Genomic DNA, 20,237 nt, shown 5'->3' on the forward strand with positions numbered 1-20,237 from the left:
AGATAGAATCTTCAAGGAAGGAGATATGGTCTTCATTCACGTATGTCCAAAGAAGAGTTCTCTATCCTTAGGGAAATGCAAAAAGCTAAGTCCAAGGTATTGTGGACCATACAATATCCTCAAGTGCCTAGGACCCAATGCTTATGAACTGCAACTCCCTGAGAACCTAAAGGTTCATAATGTATTTCATATCAACCTATTGAAGAAGTATGTATCTAATCCTAACCATGTACTTGATGACCAACAAGTTGTAATGCCTAGTCAAGGAGTCCTTGAACTACGGCCTGGTGATAGGATCTTAGATGTTAGGGAGAGACAACTGAGATCCAGAACCTTCAGAGAATGCCTCGTCCAGTGGAAAGATTCTCCCAAGGAGGATGCCATGTGGATAGATGAAAGCACTCTCAACCATCAATATCCCTAGTTTATCTCGAGATGAGGACATCTCGATTCCTCCAAGGGGGAGAGAATGTAAAATTTCCCATTCCTCCCGCATAAAAATCCCCTCTTGGGAAGAGATCATTGTTAGAATTAAGAAAAAAAAATTTAATTATTCCCTCCTTCCCCCAGCCGACTGTCTTACTGGGGGAGAGGGAGGGAAGGCGGGATGACTAAGCATCCCTGCTGGATGCCATGGAGGGGACGAAGGCATGCATGATGCCACGTGGGAGAGGGAGGATCCCCTCCCCTCAGCTATATAAGCTGTGGGAAAAGAGTAGAAGGGGATGAGCCGTCACATTGCTCACACTGCCGTCAAGAGAGAGACCAAGATACTGTTGATGCTACCATTGCGAAAGGGCGTAAGGCTGGCCGGAAGGAGGAGGGAACTTCGCGTTGCAGTCTAGAACCGCCGCCTGAATTCGCATATGCCGTCCCGAGACGCTGAATCGGTCTGTCTCCTGGCTGCCATTATTTCTCCAATAACCCCTTTTACCTTCTTTGTTGACCCATCAAGCCTTCCTTTATCTCATTAATAAACCTTGCACTACAAGAAGCATTGCTCAAGGGTTACTTATGATTTTAGAATTTAACTTATCCGTGGTTGTACGCAAAGGGAAGTAGCATTACATGGCTGGCCATATGTCTCACATACCCATAGGGGAAGCTGCTAGACATGGCATTATGGTTGAATCACTAAATGAAAATCTGCTGTCCAGTGTGAATAAGATTTGTTTAGAGCTAACTTGATGCCATGTTGGGCAAATGACATAGTTCAAGTTCTTGAACATGGACTACCCGAAAGACCCATTGAAAAAGCCTAACTTAGGAGACTCATCCTTAAAATACAACCCTATCAGTTGATAGCAAGAAAACTCTATAGGCTAGGGAAAGATAGATTGCTATGAAGATGTGGGTGCAAGCATGAAATGCATGATGTGCTTGCAGAGGCACACATCAGGATTGCAAGAAGACATTTTAGTGGAGACACGACAGCGCCCGCAAGATGGTGCAATCTCAACTGTGGTGGCCTACTCTTTTTTGAGATGCAACACAATTTGTCAAGCATTGTGAAGAGTACCAACGGACCAAGCTACCTATTCACAAGGACAGAATGGAGTTAAGTCCAATCATTGCAAGACAATCATTCGAGAAGTGGGGGATTGACTTCATTGGGCCTATTAGTCCCGCAACACAATACTTGTAGGTCAAGTACATTTCTATTGCCACCGATTATCTCACGAAATGGGCAGATGCACAAGCCATGAGGAAAAATGATGGTAGGACCACAGCTAAGTTTCTTTGGGAGGGAGCAAGTGATCAATTCTACCCGTAGAGTTCTTAATTCCCAGCTTGGGAATAGTTTTTCAAGAGAGATGGGATGAAAAGGAAGCATGCATGGAGGGCCTAATGGAGTTAGAACGCTCATCAGAGAATCATCACCTTATTTTTCTCCCCACGTGGTTACTAAAACTCCAGAAGCTTCCAAGAAGCTTCTTGGAAGCTTCTAAGGGGAGGAGCTAAGCCCCCCTTCATGTGGCCTCCTTAAAGCCTTCCTTTAGAAGGTCTTTTACACCCCTTGTTTCCCCCCTTTTTCCCGTGGGGTCCCATCCAAGCTTGTAAAAGGCCTTTAAGCCCCCTTCCTGTGGCTTTAATAAGCCTTACTCTCGAAAGATCTTAAAACTATCCCCTCCCCAGGGATTTAAACCCCATTCCCGTGGGTTTTTCCCACCCCCAGAATTCAAAGGCCCTTAATCCTTTCTTGTGGGCCTCCTTCAAAGCCCCTTTTCCATGTTGTTCCATCCAAGCTTTTATAAGCCCATTAAGTTCCTCCCCCCCCGCGTTCTTACACAAGGGTTCACCTTCACCTCAGGGTCCCTTAGAACCCCTTTGCTATTGGCCTTCACAAACACCCTTTTTCCCCTTAGGTTCCCCACAAGTTCCCCTTTAGCCAAATTTAAGGAGGAAAAAACCTATAAAGCCTTCTCAAGCCGATTCTGAAAGACGATGCAATCGGTCACAAAGGGAGTTTCGCGTTTGAAGAAGATCGTCCAAGATCATAAATCTACGTCCAAGACGAAAAGGCCGCATTCGCGATGGCTCCTAAGAAAGCACAAGGCGCAACCGCAGGAGGATCGTCTCCTAACATCCATGTGGACATTTCACCACAAGTCCAAGTTCATCTTCCTAAATTTGATTAACGTCGTAATATTTCAATTATGCATGGATCATTTGAGGAATAAGGATGCTTGTTTTTCGAGTGAAAATACTTTGGCTAATAGATCACAATTGAGGGATTCGATCATTAGTATTTTTCAATAAAACGAACAAAATTAAAGTGGGCATAAGATTGCATTTCTAGCAAGTTGTTTTTATGCATTGCAAAGGAATGAAATTAGATTAATTAATGTCCATTTTTACAAAACAAAATTATGATAGTACACTTCGATTAAGCATGGAAGGAATAAACCGCATATCGCATTATTGAGCATTTTTTCGAAATGATTCTTAAAGAAAGTTACTAGCAACTATAGAAAATTGCTAGGGCTGCATGAAGAAGATTTAACTCTAGGCAAGTGGTCTAAAAACTTAAATCAACGAAAGGGTGTGTAAGTTCAGCATACGACAAATTCATTCAGAAAAGAAAGTAGAAAAAGGCTGCATGTTAAAACATAAAATCCTAAAGCTTAGTAGCATGAATCTTGTTTGCATGTTATAGGATGATCAATTGGAATTATGCTATAACTTAACCTATGCTTTGATCTTAACCCGAAAAGTTAGGGTTTGTAAATCAACTTATACATAGACAATGAATCATGTGGTTACGGAAATGGTAGCGTAATTATCTTCAAGAATAGACAAGTTAAATTGGTTTAAACCTAAACACCTAAAACCGCGAGGTACTCTTTTAGGAAGGGGTTAATTCAATGCAACATATCCCAAAGAGCTAATTAGGGTTAGCACATTGAGGACATTACCTAGTCGCTCGTATTACCAAAGTTGAAACTCCTATACCCTAAAGACTTGCCCACATTCACGGAATGTAGGGACATTGGAACATACTTGCGAGAAGTGGTCTAGGGTTTTTCATAAGAATCTCTCGCTAAAAAGATGAAACTCAGAACCCTCGGACCGACAATGTCAACTTGATGCAATCAGGAACAGATTGTTATATCTAATCATGATACCATGATTAGAAGACACCGTTGATGGGTAGAATAGTCCCATAGTTGATACAACACTTGTGCAACAAGTTGGAGAGTCGCATGATCTTGTGATTTGATCACAAGAGAATGGCCAATTCCTCGGAATGAGATTGGCAGATTCTTATGCAAGTTTATCTTGTAAGAGGATGAATAATTGTCCTGATATAATACCTTTCTTGGGTAAAGTGACCAAGATTCAGGGATTAGATATTTGCTTGGAAGCAAAAGACCAATCAATGAATTGGAATAACATATTCACTACTAATATAACTTAAGATTTTGATTAAGTCATGTTAATAGGGTACGGCCCTAACCCAAGGATATACGGTTAACAAACAAACCCTTGGGAATCTTGCCAAGTCGCAATTGATCCCGGATCGAGTGTTGGATGCATTCAGAAAGAAGGATTCACTCCTTAGCAGTTGGCCAAAAATTAACAACCAATGGAAATGATTGTGCTTGTAACCGTTTTAAGAGCACTCTTTTGCTTTGTTTGCTCAAAGAATTAAAGGATGAAAAGATATCTAATGCTTCAGGTTAAAGGCCTGAAGGGAGAGATAGCTTCAGTTACCCCCGACTGCCTACCTGACCCTAACCAAGGAGGTTGTTAACTGCGCCGGGAAGGTGGACCGAACCCACTGCGAGAGGTCTCTCCGTTGAGCGCTACTTGGAGCAGGAGGACACTTGGGTGCCAGAGGGGGCTCTGGCCATAAATCCCTCGCCTTCGAGGCCCTACACAAGAGGCCAACGTGACTCAGGATTGGATCTCGAGGCCCGCATACTAGTCTACGGGCGGAATCTTGGATTAGTAATCCTTGTGGATTGCTGGATAGCCTTCGGGCGGATTATGGATAAGCCTACGGGCTAGACTTTATGTATTTCAAAGATAAATATCATAACCTGTTGAAAAGGAACTTGTTTGACATTGCTTTTCTATGTCAAGTACTATGATTACGTGAAGGAACCGGTGCCTAACGAACTAATTAAGGAAGTTGTTTGATGCATGTCCAACTAAATGTGGTAGGTAATTGGATAACTAAAACAACCTGAGGAAAGTGCGGTGAATGTGGCCATGGGTCCATCCTATGGATGGGTGGTCTCGGTTGGCCGGGAACTTTTCTCAATCTTGATGGATAGCGAGAAGATCGTTTCAAAGGATACGAATAGAAAAAGGGCACTGACCTAGAGTCTAAGTTATAAATGATCCCGATTTACACTGTTTTAGGGGAACGGAATGGGACTATGCCTTATGGCAAAGGGGTTGAGCTTCGCATCCCTCTCGTTTCCCATTCTCCTTGAACCAAGTGCAGCGTGAATCCGCTTCAGATGTGGCATTTCCGTGTAAAGTAGTTCGTTCGGGTTTGACGCTAGTTGCACCCTAATTCAGGTCGTTCCTAAGTGGGAACAGTCGGAATACTTCCGCTACGTGGAAGACGCGAAAAGTCCTAGATCGCAAACCCTGTAACATTCCATGGGAGTGCCGGGCAGAGCTTTCTAGACATCCTTTCTGATGGACTGCTAAGATGTGTCCTGAAGATAATAGGTGGACACGTTACATCTTCTCTCCCTCTTCCTCCTCTTCTCTCTCTCCCTCCTTCTTTCTCCTTCTCTCCTTCTACTTCTCTCCCTCTTCCTCTCTTCCTTTCCTTCTTCTTTTCCTCCTCTTCTCCTTTTCTTCTCTCCTACTTCTCTCCCTCTTCTTCCTCTTCTCTCTCTCCCTCCTTCTTTCTCCTTCTCTCCTTCTACTTCTCTCCCTCTTCCTCTCTTCCTTTCCTTCTTCTTTTCCTCCTCTTCTCCTCCTTCTCTCTCCTCCACTTCTTCTCTCCTTCTTTCTCACCCCTCCTCCTCTTCTTCTTCTACTTCTTCTCTCTTCTCTCCCTCTTCTCTCCCTCTTCCTCTTCTTCCTCTTCTACCTCTTCTCCTTCTCTTCTCTCCTTCTACTTCTCTCCCTCTTCCTCCTCTTCTCTCTCTCCCTCCTTCTTTCTCCTTCTCTCCTTCTACTTCTCGCCCTCTTCCACTCTGATCACGAGGCGCCGCTTGCTAGCCAAAAAGGAGGGTTCCACGAGGGCGCAAATTTGCTGGTGGAAAAGGGGGGAAGGTTTCTCTCCATGAGGGGGCGAGAATTTTCCCGACGAAAGCCCAGGGGGGCGTGATCACCAGGATGGAGGAGGGGGAATGTTGTCATCATGGCCTAGGGTGGTGTCGCAGTTGGCTAGTGCATAGGTCTCATAGCTCTGAGGTTGAGGGGGGACTTCTGTCTGACGTCAGGAGAACGGGGTGCAGTTTCGCTGGACGAGGGAGGAGGAAAGCTTTATAAGGAGGGAGGGGGAGTGGCAAGGCGGTGACACTCGCCACCTAGGGGACTACCCTATCCATCTTCCACACTTCACCCCCCCCTCTCTCTCTCTCTCTCTCTCTCTCTCTCTCTCTCTCTCCCCGCCATGCACATGGCAGGGGGAGAGAGAGGGAGAGATTTAAAAAAATTGAAAAAAATTAAAGGGGGGCAGTTCATATGGGGGGGATAGTACGGGAGTCAGCGGGGGGGGGGGGGGGGGAATGTTACATTTACTCCTTTGACGACCTCACTTTCATCTAATTTTATAACAAACTGCAATTTACCATTACATTCCTCAATAGACATATTGTAGTACTCTACCATTGCCAACTACACCTTGTACAAATCTAAATAGTAATTGTTGAGGTCGGTGAACTTCACCTCATATGCATCTTTTGTCTCAACCTTTAGTGTTTCAACACATTGAACATGCATGAGGATCTCTTATTAGCTCCAAAACCTTTGTATTAAGTTGTCATCGGGCCTCTATTAACTTTGAAGGTTGAGGAAGAGGCACGATTCTATTTCTCTTCACAAACCCAGCCTTCACACCTTTGAATATCTTTGAGTAAGTCGTCGTGCTAATACTGGCCCTGTCACAAATATATTATGCATCCACAACTGAGAACTCATTTGACACATCTTTTAATGTGCACTCAATCATCTTTTCCTTCACAGCCTTAAACTTAGGATTGCTCAAAGTGTTTTCTAATGTACTTACCTTCTACAATCTGCTAATACACGATTCAATCTCACCCTCACCTAGGTTCTCTTTTTGAGCTATCTTACGTGTTTTGATACATTGCTTCCACTAGCTGCTATTCACAATTAGCTCATTGATTGGCTTCTTCTTTTTTTTGTGCTTATGTGTTAGCTTGTTGTTGATCTTTCTCAGGTTGTCCAATTATACCTTTGCCTCCTCATATGAGATACCAATGTCATGGATAGTGTCCTACATTGAAATAATTTGATTGTTTTGTTGAATTATAGTATCATTCAATTGTACCACTTATCCTATGAGCTATTGTATATGAAGTTGATATGCAGCGACCACATCATGGCAATTTTTTATGGTTGCTTGGCAAGTTGTAAATACTTTGAATGCTTGATAATTGAACCGCCTAGTGTAACTGAGCAACCCATTTTCACCCTCGCACACATACTTCAGCAAATTTGTGATTCACGAGAAAGTTGGAGATCTATTGTTTAAGGGGTCAACGGGGTAGATTCCTCCATCAACCCACAAATCCACATGTTTCAATCCCATTTTCCTATAACTCTACAAAACCTGAGGGTTGACACCGGTACACTAGGTTCTTTTGAATAATGGGGCATATTCAATCTCTACCTCAGTATTAGCTCCTTCTTTCCTATATTCATTTTACTATTAATAGAAACGGGGAGTCTATTTGGTTATCACAGGAGGTAGAGTGGAGATGCACAAAGAAGCACACAAAGGTACCAAGAAAAAGGAGGGTGTAAGTAATTCGCTCTATTAATGAAGGTTGCATAAAAACAGAGAAGAGGTCACAATAAAGCCATGAGAGAGTATAGATATGGGGAAAAATAGCTCAAAGGGTAGGGATGTCCAAGACTTTTCGTATTTTAGACATTTCAATTTTACCTCCAAAAACATTTTCAGAAAACATGAAATTTCACCAATTGGTTTGTTTTTTGACCAAAAGCTAGAATATTTAAAAATCCCCAAATTATCTTAAAAGGAACTTCTAAAATTTCATTTTCCTTGTTCTAGATTTAAAAATCAATTACCTTGTATGTACTAATCATTTTTCATTGAAAACGAAGCACCACACTCCCGTAACTAACTCCTCTTTTAATAATAAAATTTGGTTGAAAAATACTTCTTGAATGAGGAGAGAGAAGGAATCTAAGTATATCTTTATAGATAATATAAGAAACGCAAAATAAGATTGCACAAGTGAGGAGAGAAGAGGATTATTTTACTATTATTCTCTCCTCTTTTCCTTGTTTTAAGGAGGAGAGAGGAGGGGGCTAAAAGGCCCATTTGTGAGTTCATTTTTTTCCTAATGCTAGTTCTTCATGTTTGTAAACTCTAAACAAAGAGATTCTTCTCTACACACACACACACACACAAATGCACACATAGAGATATGTATGTGATGGATAAGTTGCCCATTTATAATTTATCTAATACTGGTAATGCGTGTGTGTGTTTAGTACATCTTGCTATAAGCTTGAGTTGCCTACCAAGGCCTTATAGAGCTCTTTAGTGCATATTCCATTGATAAAGATGGTGGAGACTACTCTCTCTTTTGTGCCCCATTTGGGCCCTTTTTTAACACATCTAAGAGCTCTTTTTCTCCATGTTTTCTCATTTTGTGCTATGTTTGGACCTGTTTTTCAACAACAACACTAAAGCTTTTCGTTTCATTTCGACTTCTCGATCCTATCCTACTCTAAGTGCAACAAAAATCAAAACCCAAATACTGAAATGATTTTTCCTACTTGACTAATCATTAAAAAATCAAAATACTTACTTATTGCAAATATTAAAACCCCAAAATCTCTTACCTATCTCAAGCTCCGGTTTGGGGATGAAACTCTTACTTCGTTGCGCAATTTGAGGGACGAAAGTGCTCAAGTTTGAATCTGTTGGTCCGGGAAATGAAACCAAAATATAGAGGGAGCTCATGCTCAATTGACAAGTCCCAGAGATTGCTTATTGCTTCAAGCATTTCAAGCAAGCACAAATGGCTATCTCTCACCTAGCCGACGTGCCTTTGATCCTACTGGGGTGTAGTGAGCTTACCTTGATGCCCAAATGAATAGCCTCCTCCTTCAAGCAAGTTGGTAGCTCCAAGATTCATGATGTGAGCTCAAGAACGCATGCGCACACACACACACACACACACACACACATACATACATACACACACATACACATGTATAATGCATGGTGTGGAGGGGCATTGTATCTGATCTCAGGGGGGGACGCTAATGTGGCTGGGGAAGGGGGTGAGGCTAGATGACGAGGATGGGACGGCACGTCATGTGACATTGGGGGCACACTGTCAAAGGATTGCAATCATTTCACACCCCCCATCCAATATGGCCAAGGAAGGGAATCAGGCTAGATGATGAGGGTGGGAGGACACATCATGTGACATTGGGGCATGCCTTCAAAGGATTTCGGCCATTTCGCACACCAACCCTCCCCCCTGGCCCTCCCCATAAGCCTTTATAAAGTCTTTCTTCTGCCTAATGCTACTGTTATTGGTGGTAGATGGACTTATAAGACACTAATTTGATCCTAGTATAACCTAGGGGGAGGGGGGGACTTTATGGAGCATGTAGTGTACCACATGAGCTCAAAAGAAAGGATATTTTTATTATGTTGACTTACAAATTTCCAAAAACAAAAGGGATTTATAAATGCACCATATGTAAAATCCACATTAGGGGTTTTTTAATTCCAAAATCTCCAAAAGTACACTTTGGTGGTGGTCCAAGGGGCTCTTAGGAGATCTATGAAGGGGGTGTGGGATGGGGATGGGGATGGGGATGAGTGGGGGGGATATGGAGACTCTAAATATTGAACCTAGGACCATATGATTCTTCGAAAACATGCTTTGCTCACGCTTAGAGGCAAATTCATTGAAATCAAGTATATGTATCTACGAGGGGATAGAATTTGTTGTTAGATTATAATTTCATGTGTGTACACCACATTAATTATATAAGGCATATTGCACTCTATGGAATAGTTTTTTATGCCTACATATTCCAATGATGTCCATCATTATTGTTGGAAACATGAAGCTACACAAATTAAATTTACTGGCAAGTTCTTATTCGAGCAAGATCCTAGTCCCTCAAGAAAGGAAAAGGTTATATCAAGCAACACAAAATCATAGAGCTCATGAGATCACATATTGCTACAATGAGAGAAGTGCAATGTCATTATCTAAACAAGCTCACAACATGATAGTGTCTCACATTTATGTTATGAAAACTTAATTGTAGGTCTTATGCAAATCCATGGTGCCACTTCCAATTTAGGGTTACGTTATTACATCAATTTAGCACAATTGCATAAATATAAATAATGTTATTGAGATAATGGCTTTACAAGATGTTCTTGGCATAACAACAACAATGACTTATGTAACAACCATAACATTTTAAGTAAGAACCATATGTAAGGACAAATGTATTATTACCTTGGGACTTATTGGTCTTGCAATTAAGAAAACACATCACAATCGCAAATTATCTCCTCAAACAATGATTATGTATGCCAACAACTGGTGACTTTATGTATGATCACACCTAGATATCTATGCTAATCCTATCTAAAAACAAACTATTACTATTTTTTCATGTTTGTAAACTCTAAACAAAGAGATTCTTCTCTACACACATGCACATGTATGCACGTGCATGCGCCACGCATGTGCACTCGCGCGCGTGCGCGCGCACACACACACACACACACATGCACGCGCTCACACGCACACATAGAGATATGTATTTGATGGATAAGATGCCCATTTATAATTAATCTAAAATTGGTAATGTGGGTGTGTGGGTGTGTGTGTGTGTGTGTGTGTGTGTATCAAGTCTAGCATGACAAGATGTCAATAAGAAACCATATCACTAACCTAGTTGTAATATTATAATAATTTACAAGAAGTAAGTTGAGGTTTCGTGACGGGTTCATGGTGTAGTTAATGGTGAAGGTATTGAAAGAGAGAGAGAGAGAGAGAGAGAGAGAGAGAGAGAGAGAGAGAGAGAGAGAGAGAGAGAGAGAGAGAGTGTGTGTGTGTGTGTGTGTGTGTGTGTGTGTGTGTGTGTGTGTGAGAGAGAGAGAAGGGAAGGGAGGTAGGTACATAAATATCACTCTCTTTGTCATGTCACCGAAGAACTGATCTTACTAGAACAAAAGATACATTTATATAGTTTAAAAGTTTTACAAACTTGGGTTTCTAGGATGAACTTGTAGATGTCTATCAAAGAGCTTGCTAGCCAACTTGTAGTCTCCAATGATACATCTACTATGAGTACATTTGCATGCTCTCCTACCACTACCAGATCCTAATTGTTTCCATGCTCAATTAGACATAGCTTTGTAAAATATACCTAGGGTGAACCCCTCAAGATTGCAACCACAATTAAGTATTTTTTCAATTGAAAAATCATTACATATATGCATGTTTTGAAAACAAGAATGTGTTTTCAAACCTTTTTCTACAAGGCCTTGAGTTGCAACCTAGTTGCAAACTCCTTACTAAGTCTACATGTAGCTTATGATTTGGCAATCCGTTTGGGAACTACCAACCTAATTCGACAATGGAAGATGGTAGGGTCCAATGTGGTTCTCAATAGAAGATGGCCTAGAATAATCTGTAATTGAGAAACTTAGCTCTCCAGGAACAAGTGACAAGTGGTCTTCAACACGATACATAATCTTACATCATCTTCTATCTCATTGCCTTATAGCACCTTCTGACATGCTAGCATGCAATGTCTTCTAACCTATTAATTAAGCAATTTTGAAGCTTAGTTCATACAGTTCTAGAGCATTGTTAACACAATTTTGGAGCTTAGTTTATGTAGACTTGAGCAGTTCTAGAACTTAAGTCATGCAATTTTGAGCTTATATTATAGTTCTGTGGCCTAATAGGTCCACTTATAAGAAATCATCTATATAACATGTGTTCAAAGGATATTAAGAAATACACTTTCTTTAATGCTATAAGGCCTTAAAATAGCCCCTTTTACTTTATAAACTTGCAGATTTTATTCAAATTGTAATTTAAAAACCCCTTATGTAAATATAATCCTTTGAATTTTACTAAATATAATAAATACCCTTTCTTTTGAACTCACATTGTATCTTACATGTTCTATAAGGTGGATTCCCGAGAGTTTTGGAGCACTATTAATGCGGTTTTAGAGCTTAGTTCATGTAGTTCTGAGCTTACATGGCAATTTTGGAGTGTTGTTATCCTATAGTGCACATTATCCAATCTACCCAGTTTCCTTCTAGACTTCATGTTTACGCAGTTCTAGAGTTCAGGCAATTCAGTTTTGGAGTTCATGTTCATGCATTTCTATTGTTCATGCTATTCTAGATTTCATGCAATTCATGTTCACGCAAATCACGTTCATGTAGATCATGCAGTTCATGGAAATCATGAATTTTGGAGTCCAAGCATATCAGAGTTCTTGGAGTCCACGTAGAGCATGTAGATCATGTCGTTCTAGAGTTCTAGATTGTTGTCCTATGCAACACCTTATATGGGCATGTGCTTGTAGTTGACATAGTTCTCAAGTGTTGTCTTGTAGTACTGTATATGGGCTTGTGCTTAATATCATGTAGTTGTTCATGGAGCTATTCACACTTAATCGTATATAGTTGTTCACGCAAATATTCATGCTTATAGTACTAAATTCTTGTACCTAAGAAGGGTAGGCAATTGTTCCTACAGCAGTAGATAAGTCTCACAAACTGCAATACCAAAATATTTTCTACTTGGCCTTTTTTACATCAGGCTCAAAATTTTGCAGGCTATCCTAGTTACAGAGGCCACATTTCTTTGTTGGATATAGACCATCACTGAAGCATAAAATTCTTGCCTAAAGATGCAGGTGGAGTCCTTACTTTGCAATATTTTCCCTACTGAGGATAAGGAGACGCAGCTAGTGCCCTTAAGATTTGCAAATAGTCACGTACATAAAATATCAGCTTGCAACCATATATGCCTAGACTTGTTAGCTGCAAGAAGGCTAATACTATTAAGCCCTTAATAGTATGCAAGCACCTTTGAAGCACATGCTGGCATGTGCTCAATTCGCACCTTGCTTTGTTGTTGACCAACACTCACATTTCGACCATTGTGACTAGAGAGAAACACCCCTTATAGCATTGACTAAATAGCTGGCTTAGTCCTTTTGTCAGCTCTTATTTGAGTCTAATGATGGGTTCCATCTGCTTCTCAAGCCCTTCTCCTTCACTGAATGTATGTCTATTGCACTTAGAGAAGTAAATTATTTCCCTAGACTTCCATAGAAACTCATGTAGCATGGCCCAAACCACACTTGAACATAAAGCATCTCCTTCCCTTTGTAATTATGGGCTCAATGGAAGAATTGACTTATTCCACTTAGATCCTTCTTTGTTGCAGCCTTCCTACCTACAATTTTGAAAACCCACTCATGGTGGTAGATGACTATAGATTTCCATCTAATATTAATAGATATTCCACACATTATTTTTATAAAGAAGAAGAAGAAGAAGAAGAGATGAGAAATAAGAGGGAAAAAAAGGAAGGTACAAGAGAGAGAAGTGGTAGCATCATGGAGCTTCAAGAGAGGCATCCAAAAGGGTTGGAAATACACAAAGCATGAAGGAGAGTGTTTTCTATCCAAAAGGGTTGGCCTTAAAAAATTTCTAGATGGTTTTGAAAACCCGCCCATGGTGGTAGATGAATATAGATTTCCGGCTAATATGAATAGATATTCCACACATTATAACTAATGCTTGGGGAGGGGGGATTTTTACCTTATTTTTTAAATGTTTTTTTATTTTAAAAAAACCTTAGCATGGAAAAAGTAATACACGGGGACGGAAACTACGGCTGTTTTCTCGAACAAAGCGTTGTCGTCGTTATGGACCAAACGAGGAGAAATGGATGCAGCCGGCTGGCAGCCCGCGACTCGCGAGGTGGAAGGAAGGTGGGGTCCCAGGAAGATGATGAGAAGAGCCGCCATGCACGAAATGCTTACGGACTGCATCGGGGTAGAGAGAGAGAGAGAGAGAGAGAGAACCTCCACCCTTAGCCCTACTTTTACTTTTGTCAAGAAGAGGAGAGAGGGAGCCCTTGTATGTCTTCCAAGCAAGCTGAACGAGGACATTTTAATGGTATACTCTTTCTCCTCTTGTGTGTGTATTTCAATGGTTCTTGTACATTCTGTCTTACTTTCTGGTGCTCACCTTCCTGGTAGCGTCACATCTTCTATGTCGGCTTAATCGGAACATTAGTGTCACAAAAAGAACTGAGTGAGTGAGTGAATAAGTGGCTTTCACAAAAAGAGTAGTAAGAGAGATAGTGCGCGCGCGTATGCATGCACGTGTGTTCAAAACAGGTTGTAAATCCTCATTAATGGTTGAAAACAGGCATGTATTGAGTTTGACATATTAATTGATGCTTTGCTTATAGAAATCCTGATTAGAGGTTCTAATGGCATGCGCATGCCTGAATTTCCTGATTAGAGGTTGTAATGGCATGCACATGCCTGAATTTCCCATGTGACAACGGGCAATAGGTGGAAAATGTTTGGGCCAATTAGTAGTTACTAATATCTGTGATAATCCTGATCAGAGGCCTTATGCCATTGATACTTGGATTTCCGTGACAATGACTGGTGGGTGAGAAATGCTTATGCGATTATGAATGGCATCAATATCTGGATTCCCTGTGACTAATGGCAAGAGGTGGGAAATTATAATCAGCCACCAGGTGTGACATATTGAATACCTTTGAATTTTCTGATTAGAGAACTTATGTCATTGATATCTGGATTCCCCTGTGATAATAAGCAATACATGGGAAATGTTTGTCATGTCACTGTGTATGGTGAACTTGCCAATAATGCTTACATGCTGACCAATAACATTATTGCTTTCGTGGGACACCTTGAAGTGGTTGTACTGGTCCAGTGAAATTGTTACATACTGTGAAAATGTGTGTACTAGGATGAGGTATTATTAGTCAAAAGATGAGGTATTACTGTGAAAACTCAGCGTGCCTGTGCTAGAGAATGTGGTAGCTCGCACGTGGGACGAAGTCGACTGGAACGACTATGTACATAAGACCATTGACCAGGCGGCAAAAGCGCTAGCTTTGGGCAGTAAATCAAGCTCAGGATGGAGAGGAAGGAGAAGGAGAAACACCCGAGACATCGCCTCCTCACCAAGACAAAGAGGTATCCAGTGACAGAACTGAGAGTGAAGAAGAAGGGGAAGAACAGAAGGAACAAATGAGCAAGAAGATAGCAAAGAAACCTGTTAAAAAGATGACACAAAAGAAGAAGAAGGACGAAGGCCGGAAAAAAGAGAAAGAGGATTTAGAGAGGGCAAAGAGGGAATCCCTCAAGGAGGCCAAAGAGAGGGAGAAGAAGAAAAAACATGAAGCTGATAGATTGGAAGAAGAGTCTAGGAAAACAGAGAAAGAGAGGGAGAGAAGAGCTGCTGAAAAAGAGGAGGAGCTAAGAAGAAAGGAGGAGGAAGACTTGGCCGAAGCTACACGCCGGTCAATCGAATAGCAAAGCAGGGCAGATGACCTAGGGGCTATGAGCCCGCCCAGAGAGGAGGGGCCTGGTTCCAGTATGCAAGTGCCAGAGATCGTACCGCCAGCCCTCATTGAGGGCAAGGGCAAGGCTCCCATCCACCCTATTCTGACCCTCCTGGTGCCTCCCACCGAAGAACCAACCCTCACCTCGAGCATCCCCACCAGTGCAGATGTCTCAAACTTCGTGGCGTGGATGCAGTACTTTATTAACAAAGAACTGGCACAAGGGAAGAGCACTCAGACCACAACCACATGGTGGCAGAAAAGGCCAGCCATAGACACCAAGTCAAGGCAAGATCCGAAGCACTAGAAAGTGGAGGCCTCGACCACTCCCATCCACACAAAAATGACACCACCAGCAAATTACGATGAGTATGTCTCCGAGATGCTCTCTCAATTGGAGAAGGCTGAGGAGAAAAGGAAGATAGTTGTGGCTGAGTTGAGTCGGTGGCTGCATTTCAGCTCGAAAAGACCTGAGTAATAGCCATGCAGCAAAGGGAGATCTCTGATCTCAAATAGGAGTTGAAGGCTAAGGATGACAAGGAAGAGGGCTGGAGGCAGCAGCTGGAGGATGAAACATAGGAAATCGTGAAGATGCAAAGAGAATACAAGCTCCTGATCGTGCAACATGAAGAGTTGACTACAAAAACCTATCAGATCGAAAAGCTTATGGCTGAGTTTCCCGCCAGGGACGAGGAAAGAAAGCACGAGTTAGAGGAGTAGCAGAAAGAGATCAAAACCATGACTGACAAGCTGGACCAAGGCAAGAAAGAACAGGAAAACATGAGCAAAGAGCTAAAGGATCAAGAGCAAAAACTCATGTCCCTGGTCCAGAGGCAGGGTGAGAGCATGGAAGAGATGAAGAAGAGAGCCGAGAAATGGGCAAGGCGAAATGAAAGAAGGGTGAAGACACTGGCATGACGCCTGGCTCTGGTAGAGAAAGAGAAGATCCTTGTAGAGAGCAAAGCTGAAGCCACCTAGGTAGCCTTTAATGCCCAGCAAAAGGCCTTCCTAGATACGTTGATGGACACCACCTGCCGAGAAGGGAGACTCATTGGAGATGGTTAGGAAGAAACTCAATATCGCATGCAGAGCTCTGCATGCAGGGCTACAGATGCCACCCCAACCTACGGAGGTTAAGCTGAGCCTCGATGATCAACGAAAGTACTTATTACTGACCGGCCTAACCCCCTAGGAAATTGATGCGATAGGGTTTGAAGAGGGAACACAACAAGGAGACCGGTAGGGGGATAAAGCTGAACTTCAATTTGATATGGTAAGGTTTAGAGAAGAGGTGATCTCACAACCCCCCTCATTGCATTCCCAAGAGCAATAACCGGTCGACACATCTACGAAGAGACAAGCTGCGCTCAGGGAAAGAAGGAAAAAATTAGTAGAAGAAACTAGAAATAAACTAAGGACCGAGCTAGTCATGCAGCTGTCCACGCCCCTCCCACCATGCCCTTACGACATTTCCACAAGATTCCACGCAGAACTTGTAGTTTGGGGTGACAGGAAAGAGAAAAAGAGCCATTCACTTTCAGCTTTCTCATGCCCAACAGCCTGCGGAGGGTCTTACCACTCAAGGTGATGGAGGAGGTGATTGGGATTGGTAGCCAACCAGAACAAAAGTGGCTAGAAGAAAAAGAGAAGAACCCCACTCTTTAGGAAATTGAAGAAGCCGAATTCTGGAAAAATAAAGTGTTTGAAAGTGCCACATTTCGTGCAAGGTTATAACTATTAGTCCCTATGGAGGAGGCGAGTGTGCAACATTAGCATGCTCACCTTGATGGCTTTTTGCAACACCCTACCCTACGAGAGGAACAACCCCATGTTTATGGCATACCGTTGTAGGGTAGGAGTGGATTTTGATGCCACCCTCCATGGGTGATATGATTTTCCGATTATCTACAACTCTAATGTTGTCTCTTTTGAACACGCCCTCATCGTCAACTCAGAAAGCTTGGATGACTCCATGACTTGCTTGCTCGCCAACTTCTCCTCTTGCCCTGATGCAGCTTTCATAACTACATGTAATTATCTTAGGCTTCTTAAAATATTACTTAAGCAGGACCTAACTCCGTAAGAATGTGGCATGCCTCCTCTCTTCTTTAATCCTAATGCCATTGACAGCTGTGCCATGGTGCACTTGATAATGAGGGCTAGCCTCCTCCCTTGTTTTTGCCTAGCTCTCCTAGAAGACATAAACGATAGCCAGTTCACCAGATGTAATCATCCCTTTCTCTCCACCACTTCACTCCACGTTCGCATGAATCTTAAAGGATACATGCAGAGCTAGCAATTTTTGAGCAAATCCATCCAACCCCCTTCTCCACCTAGTTCTAACGATGAGAATTAGGCACTGGCTGTCATCCTAATAGTGTAATACTTATTATTATTATTATTATTATTTTAAAAATAAAAAAAAGAAGAAGAATGAAAAGAAGAAAAAGAAAAGCATGAAAGGAAAAGCAAGAAGAACATCACACAAGGACATGGAAATAATGACTCACTTGAAGAAGCACTTAGCACAATATAAAACATGATCATTGCACCTAGGGGTCTTCAACTTAGGCATGCCCAGTGGCTTCGGTCGGTCGGCTCCGCTCCTAACCCCCTAGCCCTTTTGCTCCCCCAGTTCACGCTTAGGGCCCATCAAGGGCAGGACATGCCTAGGGAGATAACACTCGTCTATGGTTAAACTTGTCACCCTAAGCTACTTGCACCGCATCTCCCTTTGCACGAATGGGGTCCTCAAGTATGGGATGTCACCCAAGCTTGCCTGTGGTTAGATCTACCACCCCATTCCATTAGCACGAGCATGATGCACCACACAATAAGGTAGACACTCCCCTTAGGTAGCACACCGCACCTTCTCCTTTCAGGCATTACAAAAGGCAACAAACCACCAACTTCGGAGGCCCCCATCATCCACTCGGCATCCAATTGGCTTCTCCGACAAACATCATTACCAAGCTTCCATAAGCATGTGTCCCTACCCTCACCCCAACTACCTATCATTCCCCAACAACAGCCAGAAGTACCATGGGACTGGCACCCATCTCGGAGAAGGGTAATGTTAACCCCAAGTCGAGATGGCAGAGAAAGATGGCAGAGAAATGAAGGAAAAAGCGGAAAAAAGATGCAAAAAGAGCAAAGACATACAGGTGGCCTCTAAAGCAAAGTTGGGGCAAAAAGCACAATTTTAAATGAAAGGCGCCTCAAAAAGCTCTAAAAACTCCTGTAAAAGAGCACTAGGCTCCCTCTGGTGCCAATTGTAGAATATTAGACGGGTGTAGGCTAGAGGCATTGGGCTAGAAGAGAGAAATAGAGAACAGACCTTGCCACAATGGCCGGTAATGTAAAAAAGGGATAGGTGCCCATGGGGATTTAGGGTTTTGTATATAAAGTTCAAAAAGTGAATGAGAGTTGATCCTTTGGTGTGTGGCTAACAAGAGTTCTCTTCTTCTTCTCTTCTTCTCTTCTCCTTGCTTGTGTGCTCTTGAGAGAGGGAGTGTGAGAGTGTGAGGGAGTGAGTGTGTGGGAGTGAGGGATCAAGAGGGTGAAGCTCTTCACAATCTCCTCTCCTCTTCTTCTCTTCTCTTCTCAATTCTTTTCTCGTGCGCGTGGCTATGGTAGATGGAGCTTGGAGATGGAGGAGGCTTGAGAATGCTTGAGCTAGCATCTAGGATTGTGGAGCTACCGGTGTGTACTAGAGAGGAGGAAACTCATTTTGGCATCAAGGTAAGCTCACTACACTCGTAAAATCGACGGTGCGTCGACTAGGTGAGAGGTAGCCATTAGAGCTCGCTTGAAACGCTTGAAACAATAAGCGGTCCATGGGTCTTGGCGGTTAAGCGTGAGCTCCCTCTACACATTTTCTCTTGTTTGCATGTTTTTCAATAGGGTTTGATATCATTTCTTACTGTTATTATTGTTTTATTGCAAAGTTTCTTTGGGGCAGCAGACAAAGGTGCTCATATCTCTCTCTCTCTCTCTCTCTCCTTTCTTTTCCCACTCTCTCTATGTGTTGTTTCTCTTTTATGTTGTGTTTTCAATAGAATTTGATGTTGGTTCTAATTGTTGTTTTCTTGCAGAGTTTATTTGAAGCAAGAGTCAAAGGTGTTAATCTCTCTCTCTGTTTGTTTTTTTTTACCTGATATATTTTCAATGCAACACGATGTTAATTCTAACCATTGTTGTTATTTTATTGCAAAGATCATTTTTTGTGACATTACATAAGTGCTAATCTCTCTCTCCCCATCTCTTTCTCTCTCTATGCTTTCTCTTTTCTACTTTTTTTCAGTATACCTTCATGTAAATACTAACTCTTGCTATTGTCTTTTGCAGAGATCAATTTGGGCAAGATTGGATAGGTGCTCATTTCTTTCTCTCTTTCACATAATCACACACTCTCTCTTTCTTCCTTTGTGCATTTTCACTTTTCTACTATTTTTATAATAGGGTTTGATGCTAGTTCTAACTTAAGGACCAATTATTGATGCAACACTTAACACAAGGTAGAGCAGATATTCTATAGCTCAATTTACAAGTAAATCTACCATATTTTGTGGTGCCAAAATTTATTCATTTAATTAGTGACTTTTAGTTTTGATAGGATTGATGTTTTATTATGTCCATCATTTGCAATGGTTTTTGATCAGCAACGATTCAATCTTATCTTCTACAGATTAGCTTATAGGTAAGTTGGCCTTGTTTTGTATTGCTTCTATTCATGCAGTTATCTATATATTTTTTGCTAAAAGGGATTCATGCATGTATTTTTTTATACATGCAGGTATTTTACAAGGTTTAGGTGAATCACATAATTCTCAATCAACCATTTTGATGTGGTGAGTGATTCCTTTATGTTGGATGATATGGATTTAGTGGAAGTCGATGGTTCAAAAGTCCGCTGCTTTA

Source organism: Lygodium microphyllum, chromosome 4, assembly GCF_053477565.2.
Source record: "Lygodium microphyllum isolate KBCC chromosome 4, Lygodium_microphyllum_v1.1.10, whole genome shotgun sequence".
Classification (NCBI taxonomy): Eukaryota; Viridiplantae; Streptophyta; class Polypodiopsida; order Schizaeales; family Lygodiaceae; genus Lygodium; species Lygodium microphyllum.